Raw genomic sequence first — 10,425 nt, 5'->3', positions numbered from 1 at the left:
ATATATCAAATTTAGGAAATGGCACTACAAGCTCTCTTTCACAAATGCCCACAATTTCTTTTGTTTCTTCTGCAATTTCTTTGGGATCTCCCGAAGAAGAAATATAAAACCTGATCATGTTATGAAACTAATTTCAAAACATTTTATATTTTTTAGGGGAGGGAAATCGTTGGCAGGGTATGTGGCCCAAGTGGGATTGCACACACATCCCACGCCCAGCAGACCAGCGTCGTTTAATGCCTCATCAGTCACTCCTTGGGCGTTGGGCTCAGGAGCTAGTGCCCTTGCACTAGCACATGAGCTTAGGGCTGCAATAGGGTTGGGTTGGACCGGGCTTTATTAAATCCTAGTCCAACATTAAGTCCCTTTAGTTAGGCCCAAGCCTGAACTGATCCTCACTCAGGGCCTAAAAAATCCAACCCTAACTTGCCCTCAGTGTTGGGCCAGGCTGATCCTGATTGGCCCTGATCATAGGGAGGAGGAAGAGAGATGCATGGGCTGGACTGGGCCAAGGAAAAAATTATCAATTTTACACAAAATAACACTATAATAAAATGTATTATATCAATTATTATCTTCATATATAATATTTTATATAATAAAATTTTGGTGACATTTAAAGTTTATAATATATATTATTCAACATATATTTTATAGTATAACTTAAAACAGAGTCGGCCAGCCTCAACCCTGGCCCGACATGACTTGACTTGGGGCAAGAAATTTCCAGCCTCGACCCACCCTCAGGGCTAAGATATCTCAGCCCAAGCCCTGTTCATACTCAAGGCGGGTTCGGGCCGACAGGGCCAAACTTGCACCCCTACGTGAGCCGATGAGAATGTGCAAAAGATATCAAATAGGGGTGAGATTTTTCATTTCACGGGAGTAGGTGCGGCTATTTCACCCTTCTTTTGTCTAGTTGTAGGCACCACACATAGCCAGGCAGCGTGCTTAGCATGCCTCTTCCTATTTTATATTAAATTTAACTATATTTTACAATCAAATTTCTTTTTTTTTTTTTAAAAAAAAGAAATTTTCATTTGAAAAATATGATTACAATATTTTGTAAGAGTTTGTTAATTCAAATTATTTTATTTTAAAAATTATATTTGGGATACTGAAGCACGCATGGTGTTAAAGTGTGTTAAAATATGATGATAAAATGATAAAAATCCTCCAATTATTTATATATCAAAAAATATTCTAATGGAAGGATATGCTTCAACATCACATTTTTATAGTTTTATAACATTTTGATTTGGATCATTATCATTAATATAAAAATTTAAATCATTAAAAACAATATGACATGGTCTAAATTTAAAATCACATTATTAATACTTCAAAAATGTTCTAATTGAAAGGATAGAATTCAGCCATAATGTTTAATATTTTAAGTATTTGATTTAGATTTTAACCATTCAATTAATATTTAAATTATGAAAAACACAATGGTAAAACATGATCTAAGGTCAAACCATCATAAAATTCTAAAATATTTCAATTGAAATATTTTACCATTTTTACACCATTGATTTGCGTCATGAATATTTAGCATTTTAAATCGTCATAGATATACCGATGAGATATATGATCAAATCATTGGAAGCATCTAATCACTTAATTAAAATATTGATTGGAAACATAGATTTGTTTTTACTGTTGTGTTTATCAATATTAAAATATTAAATAAATGATCATGATGTAAATCAAAGATTTCAAATGTAAAAATATAACGGTTGAATTCCATCCTTCCAATTAGAGAATTCTTAGAATTCTGATTGTTGATCTTAGATCAGGTTGTGCCATTATGTTTTTTATGATTTAAAATAATAATAAACAATCACTGTTCAAATCAAACATTTAAAAATGTTAAGATATCATGGTTGAACCATAATCTTCCAATTATCTTTGTGAATCTATTGACATGATCTTAATTAGGTTGTACCATGGATTTGGATCCTCTCCAATGAGGCGTGTGCCCAATGAGCATTCAACAGTTGGGCACAGTGTGTGTCTGCATGCATCCCAATGTGCGCACAATGTCCCTAGCCGTTAGATGTCTCATTGGGTTCTCCAATGCGTTGGAGAAGATCCCAGTCCTTGTACCATGATGTTTGCTATCAATTTAAAATGTTATTTGTACAATCATTAATCAAATCAAAGATTAAAAAAAATGTAAAGATATGATGTTGAACTATCACTTTCCAATTAGAATCTTTTTGATAGATGGGAGAGGATTACTCATGTCACTAGCTAGAGTGGGAAAACCTTTCACACCACACAAATGAAGGTGTGAGAAATGGTATCATCCACATAGGGCCCACATGATCAGAGGATGAGTGAACAAAATAATAAATAAAATCCATGTGATATGATACACTGGTTGTGTAAGAAACTTTTTCATTTTTTTTTATTTTTTATTTTTGGTAGAAAAAAACTTCAATGACAAACAAAGTCCTTACAAGCAGTGACATCTTTATCACAGTGATTAAGAAGCCATTGAGAGGTAACTAGCCAATCAATCGGGGACTCATCCGAAAGGGCCGACCGAGCCAAGGAGTCTGCAACTGCATTAGACAACCTTGGAATAAAACAAAACAAACAAGACACAAAGGAAGCTTGAAGCTGAAGAATGTCAAAGCCTACATTGTTGATCTCCACATCAAACAAGAAACTTTTTCATTGATACATTATGAACTTTAGGTATACTGTTCATTTTATCATCATACGTTAATATCTCTGTAACAAAAATTTTATGTGGATATCTCAATAATAGTTCTTAAAACATTAGTTAATAACAACAGCATCATCATAGCATGACCCCATCTCAGTTACATGGATCCTAGAAGAGACAGCAGAACAATAATAAAGAAGTAAAGGGGGTGGGGCATACAACATTGACATAAACTCGACACAGACTCTAGGGCATCGACCATAGCTACATACCACTTTTTAACAGCCCGATATTTTGCTCTAGGCCTTGAAATAGAGTATAATACATAAAACAACATCACATCATTATTGTCTAACTAATTGGGGTCGACCGCATGAATCTTTGTTCTCCAATCAGCTATATTTGAGGTCCTAGGCTACGTTTGAGTTAACTGCTTTTGTTTTTTTTTTGTTTTTTTTTTTTTGTAAGAAATTAACTAATGGTTTAACTAAAGTTCTTAAAACATTAGTTAACTTCTTACTGGAAAAAAAAATCGTTAGTTAATTCAAACGTAGTTTTCTTGAACATTAGATACCTCAAGTATAATTTATCATTTTATAAACTAATTTTCCCTTTTTTCTTCCATGTACTCACAGCCAGATTGAGTTTAAAAACTTGCTACAAAAAGATTATGAAATGAGAACAAAAGACAAAGATAAAGTGGGAGTGTTCACTCATTCACTACCTATTGTTACATAGAAATGAGTAATAAACATAGTGATTAAAGAAAAAACAGAAGCAAAAATGAACCATGGTTAGTGAATTGGTCATTTAATTTGGAATTGAAAGAACTGACGAAGATCCAAGGTGAGCTGGATCCTCTACAACAATGCTCTACTGTACCAATAGCAACTAGACACATGGATAGGGAAAGAATAACTTATTGATAACTGAATATATTACAAGCTACACAAATATGGAAAATCATCCTCTTCTAAGATAAAAGTTTCTTGCTTGCTCGATGACTCTATTCAATTGTTTGGGCTTGTTTTCTTGTAAATGTAAGATTTCCTTTTAGATGGGCTAGCATAGTCACTTTTTTTTATCTTTCTAAAACTAGATTGGTAAGTGTTGACCACTATGAAGTTGGCTAGCTCAATCCACTAATGAAAAGTGATCAAATATGAAATATTAGACTAAGATTTAGCATACTTTAATTGGTATAAAAATATTGCACAGTGTAAATCAAATTATTGTATCTTTTAATGGGAAAGGAAAATTTGTCTTCCTTTTGGAGGGTTGGTCCATACTCTCACTGTATATATAGTCGACACTAACTCATTAATTGTACGACATCTAAAACCTAAAGTGAATAGAGAAGAAGATACACAAGATTGACAGAGACCGTAGTGGAGTGAGCGTTGTTCGATCTAGCGTTGTACTACAACCATGGATCTAGGTATGCCAATTCCCATCTCCACATTCATTATTACATGCTCATATGATCTCCATGTTCTATGAGTATTGTATTTTCTTTGAACAAATTCTTGATGATTAGAGAGAATATCAATTAAACCATTAAGTTTTTTCTTCACATAAAAACATAAGTTAGTAACCACAAAAAATAATACAATGTCTAAAATCTCAACATTTAATGCTTTACAAAGATATTTTTAGTTGTTTTCAAATGATATAAAAATTATTGAATGATTTGTTCAGAATATGGTTCAAAAATCTACTAGAAGTGAATTTATACATTTTCTATTAGACTGGGATGTAGCTTTTACAAAAGGGATTTTCTTATTTACACCACTTAAGGTGTCAAATAATTCGCGACCTTACTTTTTTGTCCTTTTTTATATGACATACAATTATTTTCAATGAGGACAATAATATCATTTCATTTATGTACTTGAAAAATGTATATGACAATGACACATTTTTTTGATAATAACATAATGATATGTCATTTCCAACTTAATTTTGAAATCCCTTTATACCCTTATTTTAAACAACTTTTAAAAATAAAGCAAATGACAATTAAAAGAATGTGTCAAGTTCTAAATACACCTATAGAAGTGTAATTCAGATACTCCCTTTATAAATAAGTTACCAAACTAAATAATTTATAAATTATTTTCAACTCATAGGCTTTTATTGATGATTAACACATAATCCTAAAGTTTGGTTTAAATTTGAGGTGATTTGGTTGATTCTTCAGTCCATTGGTCTATCAAAGTTATTGATAATTCTTAAAATTAGTTTGTCCCAGCCACCTTCATATAATCCAAATTAGCAAAGGCCCTAATAAATCCATTTAAGATTAAAGTAAATCACTCAATTCATTCTCAAGGCTTCCAATCATCATTGTTGTGCATAATGCTCCTTGAGCAGTGTCAAGTTAGCAAGACAAAACTGGGTGTCCATAGTCGATAATCTTACATTCAAGCCTATAATTAAGGCACTTTCCTCATATTTTGGGCACCCTTTTAATAACAAATATATGAGTTTGGTTATAGTATTTAGTTTTTGTCCATAGGTACAAATTCTATTTTTAATTGATTTTATTTGGAATATAGCACTGTTTTTTTACTTTATGAGCATTGATATGTCTCATAGTTGAGAATGAATTTCTCGTTCTTTTCTCAATGGTTCTCTTTGATTTGTTGTGCTTTTTTCTTTGTTTTGATCCCTTTTAAGTCTATTCTTAATGTTATAATCATTCCCATAGTTGTCAAGGCATTTACTGATGACCTAAGACATTGGGAGGAGGCCTAGATGCAAGGCAATCAAGGCACTTGGACAACAAGGTATTGCGTAGGCAACGGTTTGACAACTATATATGATCATCCCATTGGATAAATTATTGTTTGTATTTTAATGTTTTTAGCATTAATTTTCAGTAAAATTTTATCTTATTTTCTAGGGGATTTCCTATATCGTATATGATTTATTTATTTATTTATCATATATTGAGTATGATTTTAAATGTTATGTTCTTATTAATTCGATTGATCCACGTATTCATAGATTTATGTTTTTTATACACATCAATGACATAATTTGTAATTTAGAATTTCTTTTGAATCCATGTGTTCTTATTAATTTTAATCAAATATTTTGTGGTAGAACATGCTTAATATTGATATTGTTTTTTCATATTCTATTCATTTTATTATTTGTAGACATAAAAATAGTGTATTAAAAATTAGTCGTTGCATAGTAATGGCATAACCATAGTTCTATCATATAATTATGCAAAGTTTTATTTAATTTCTTAAGAAATTTCAAGTTATTTATGGCAATTTATGGTAGTTTATTAATTTTTAACTTATGTTTTCATACAGATTAATTATAAAAGGATTTTTTTTTTTTTGGGTGTATTTGTAATAATAATATTGGCATTTGTATCATTTTCTTTCCAATTAAAATCTGGATTTCACATTTTCTAGAATATTGTTCTATTTATCATATTAATGTTTTTATCATTACCTTGGTGCACTTTTTATTTATTTTGATTTTTCTTTGAAAAATAAGATTTTCGTTCATATAGCCAACATTTTTAAAGGCTAATATTTTCTAATTTTTAGTGATATAATTGCATTGTTAGATTTATAATTAAGCTCTTTTTTTTATTTTTTATTTTAACCTCTCTTTTGAATCTTTTTTTTTTTGTTTGTTTACTATTGTAGCCAAATGCAAGTTTGGATCCAATTTTTTGACTTCGACCATGGAAGCTGAGGCCGTTCGGGACGACCTTTAGTTAGCAATTACATTGGGACTACCATCTGTAGTTTTTGTTTTAAGTGATAGTCATTATGTTATTAATTGTTGTAATAGAGTAGATTCTTCTTCAGATTATGCTACTAGAGCCATAGTTGGTGGTGCCTTCAACTAAATCTCTTGTTTCTTCTTTATTTTATTTTTTTTTGTTTCTTGCCTCGGCCCTCCAATAGGGAGGCTCATTTCCTTGCTAAAGGGGCCTCAATTTTGGGGATCTCGCATGTTTGGTGGATCTATTTACCTCCATTTCTTGTAAAATTTTACTTTCCTATGTAGGAACTTCTTTCTCAGACTTCCTTTAATAAAGTTTTGCTTATTGTTGCTAAAAAAAAATATATCCTTATCATTTTTCTCTGTAATGGTGGTATTTTGTGATTTAGCGGAATTTTTATGCATTAATTTTAATTAGTTTAATTTCTTTCTATTACTTTTGATTGAATTCTATAAGAGCATGTTTAGAACGATTCTTGCTATTTAGGTTTTTTTTTCCCTCATAATTCTTGTTTCTTGCGAGTACTTCTTTGAAAATAACTATTATCTTAATAAAATAAAAGAAAATTACACTTGGAGTACCTAACGCTTAGAGAAACTACGCCTAGGATACCTCACGTTTGTTATATATGTTTGTGGTACCTTTTTTTTTAATATTTCCAACCTTTCTCATACCACCACCATCACCACCTTCTCTTCTAATGGAATGGATGTGGGTCTACCGCTACTGCCACCTCTAAGGAGTGGAGCACCATCGGGCCTCCGTATTGTCTCCCCCGATGGTTAGATGTTGGTCTCTGCAGGTGAGTGTTGTGACACATTACTTTGAGAAGACCAAAAAAAAAAAACCCATAGTATCTATGAGTAAAATTGGAAAGATAAAGACAAAAAAAATTAATAATAATAACCTACCTCAAACATAACATTTATGAAACTTGAGGCGCCCCAGACATATTACTTAGGAAACATGAGATACCCAAACATAATAAATCAAAGTCGTAGTTTCTCTAAGCATTAAGTATCTAGAGTCCGGAACCTCTACTTCCGCATGCCCCTATTTTCGTGTGCGCCCTACACACAATGGGGCATGCAAAGACCACCTTACCCCTGCCCGAACGCCTTGCTCGAGCTGGAGTAAGGCGATCTTTGCGCGCCTCATTGTGTGTAGGGCGCACATGAAAATAGGGGTAGGCGGAAATAGAGGATGTCGATACTAAGTATCCAACCAACATTGATGAGATTGGTCTAGGGTTTGAGTCAATTCTTTATTCCACCAATCTTAAACTCTCATCTAGATGAGGACTCTAAATGCAATTCATTATCCACATGAAAAATTATTGTTTGCACACTAAGAGGTAAATATTCTCCTAAAAATTCATTTCTTAATACTTAGAGCCTCTATTGTTCATCTTATTCAGAAAGCAAATTGCTATCCGTGGATCAAGATGATGAGTATTTAATTGATCCGATAAGAATCTTTAAAGATGCTTGGGTGCTAGTCTGCTAAGGGAAAAGCTCCTCTTATAGGAGAATGACATATTGACTTCAAAAGTGTCAAAGCTCATGGACCAAAGACATGAGAGGTGGAATTTAAAACCAACAATATAGGGTTATTTGTGAATCAAAAACAGTTCTCAAAAAAAACACCCAAGCCATATTTGGTGGATTAAGATTTAGGAGTTGTTCTCCTCATAACAATGCCTTGTTGGTCAAGTTGGCATGGTGATTGTTAAACCATCCCTAAGATTTGTGGTCTGGAGTAATAGCCAATTTAATAGGTTTTGTTATGAGAATGAGTTAATGGTTAGAGACCATTGTAATGTGGGGATGGTTTGTTCTCTATTTTCTTCTAATATTGCTATGTCCATTTGTAAAATCCCTATTGATTCATTTAAATACTTTTTTTTTATGCAAATAAATCTATTGCTTAAAAAGATGTAATTTCAGGATGATAAAGAGGTGGGGGATTGAAATTGTCTGAAATGACCTTAAGGGCCATTTGTTCTAACAACTACTGCAATTGTACATTTATCTCAATAATTTAATAAGTAGTTTTGCCCCAGTTTCAAAATAATATAGAAACTATATATTCGGTTGGTTGTTAAGTACTTGACTGAAAATGATATGGATCATTTGTACTATTAACGTAGGAAAAGGATTTGGAATCTAGTATGGCTATTTTGTTCTATTTTGTTTTGTGACCTTTTTGACTCATTGACTTTTTTTTATGGTAAAGAAAGATTCATATTAATAGGGAAATTAGTATTAAGAAAACAACGCCCAGAAATGGTGATTTGCAGAAGAAATACAAAAAATAGAGACAACCAAAAACATATAAACACACGGGATTTATGTGGTTCGCCCCCAAGATGGGAAGCTGCATCCACGAACGAGCAACAGAACGAATTTCACTATCTCTATAAATGTTACAAACTCTCAGATCTCACTCACAAACCTCTCAAATATATAAGGATACTTTATAGAAAGGCCTTAACCCAAGAAAGTACAAAAATGCCTCTAGACCTAAAAATTACTAAATCGGACAGGGTCAGACCAAAACATAACATTTGTTGAGACTGAAACGCCCCTCCGAAGATCCTCTGAACCACTTTCTGGACTAAAATCACGCTTCACCAATAACAGTTAAAGTGTCTACAATATTATCAGAAAGGAATAGATCCTACTTGGAAGATGTAACAAAGTCCAAAATATGCACAGTAATGTGGATAATATTGCTGTCTGGAGTACAACATATAGGAGTTCCTGAGAGGCTATTGGAGAGCTCCAACAGCATAGGTACGGTCCTCCATGGCCATACAGCAGTATCGGTTGACGTTGGAAGTAGTTTTGGAATTTGTGGATGGCAGTACCACACTTGGTCAATTGCCTACCCCTTCATAGAAGAGTATACTAATAACCCTTGTGCTAAGCCAAAAAAATTCGGCCTCCAAAACATCACAAGTGTCCAAAAAACCTGCAACCGGCAAAATTGTTTTTGCTACTTGTCTTATCTGTCTAGCGATAACTGTGTACTTTATTTGGTTTTTTGCATAATAATTGTGTTTTTCAAAACCAAAATTTTTCACACCTGTCAAGTAGGGCTGTAAATGGATAACCAAAAAGTTGAATTCGATCCGCATCTGTATCCGTTTAGGGGCATCCGTATTTGATTAGAGATATCCGGAAAAAAATCCGAATACTTCGATAAAAATCCGAATCCGAATACTTAATTTTAAAAAATTAAGTAAATAATGATCTTGAAGATTTTTGAAGATTCAACAGGTTCTAGAATATGAGGAGAAGAGAATCAAGATCTAAAACTATGGATTGAGAGTGAATTGCATCCACTAGGAGGAGGAAGGTTCGGGTTACACAAGGCAGAGATGTAAACGGATGGTCAAAAATCTGAATTCGATCCGCATCCGAATCCATTTAGAAGTATCCGTATTCGACCAAAAAATATCCGAATCCGATTACATCCAATCTGTATCCGAGCCGAATCCGATCCATTTACAGGCCCAGTCATAAGTATCATTTACAAATGGCCAGAGGTATCTTGCAATGATCTACAATAAGCAATGACAAAAGGATACAAGAAGATAGAAGTGTGGATGGACAGTAGTGAGCTTTGTACATGGTTGATGTAGGGTAATCAGTCAATGGCCAATAGGGTAGCAAATAGGGCATGGGTAAGTAAGATATCTCAATTTGTGGAGGAGGATGTAACTGACTTTATATTTTGCTAATCTTTTCTTTTATTCTCACCAAAAAAAAAAATGCGGTTCTAAAATTCCAATACATTGATTCTACTACTTCTAAAAGCAATAATGTTGATTTTGTTCATACTCAAATTACTAATATGCTATCTATAAACTTTAAAGTTCGTTCATCTCATCAATAGGTTTTAATGCATTTATTTACATTCTATAAAATGATCCTTTTTTTTTTTTATTAAATTATTCTATACTTTTCGCACATAATGTATAAAATATTTT

Source organism: Telopea speciosissima, chromosome 11 (genome assembly GCF_018873765.1).
Source record: "Telopea speciosissima isolate NSW1024214 ecotype Mountain lineage chromosome 11, Tspe_v1, whole genome shotgun sequence".
Lineage (NCBI taxonomy): Eukaryota > Viridiplantae > Streptophyta > Magnoliopsida > Proteales > Proteaceae > Telopea > Telopea speciosissima.
This window is presented reverse-complemented; position numbering follows the sequence as displayed.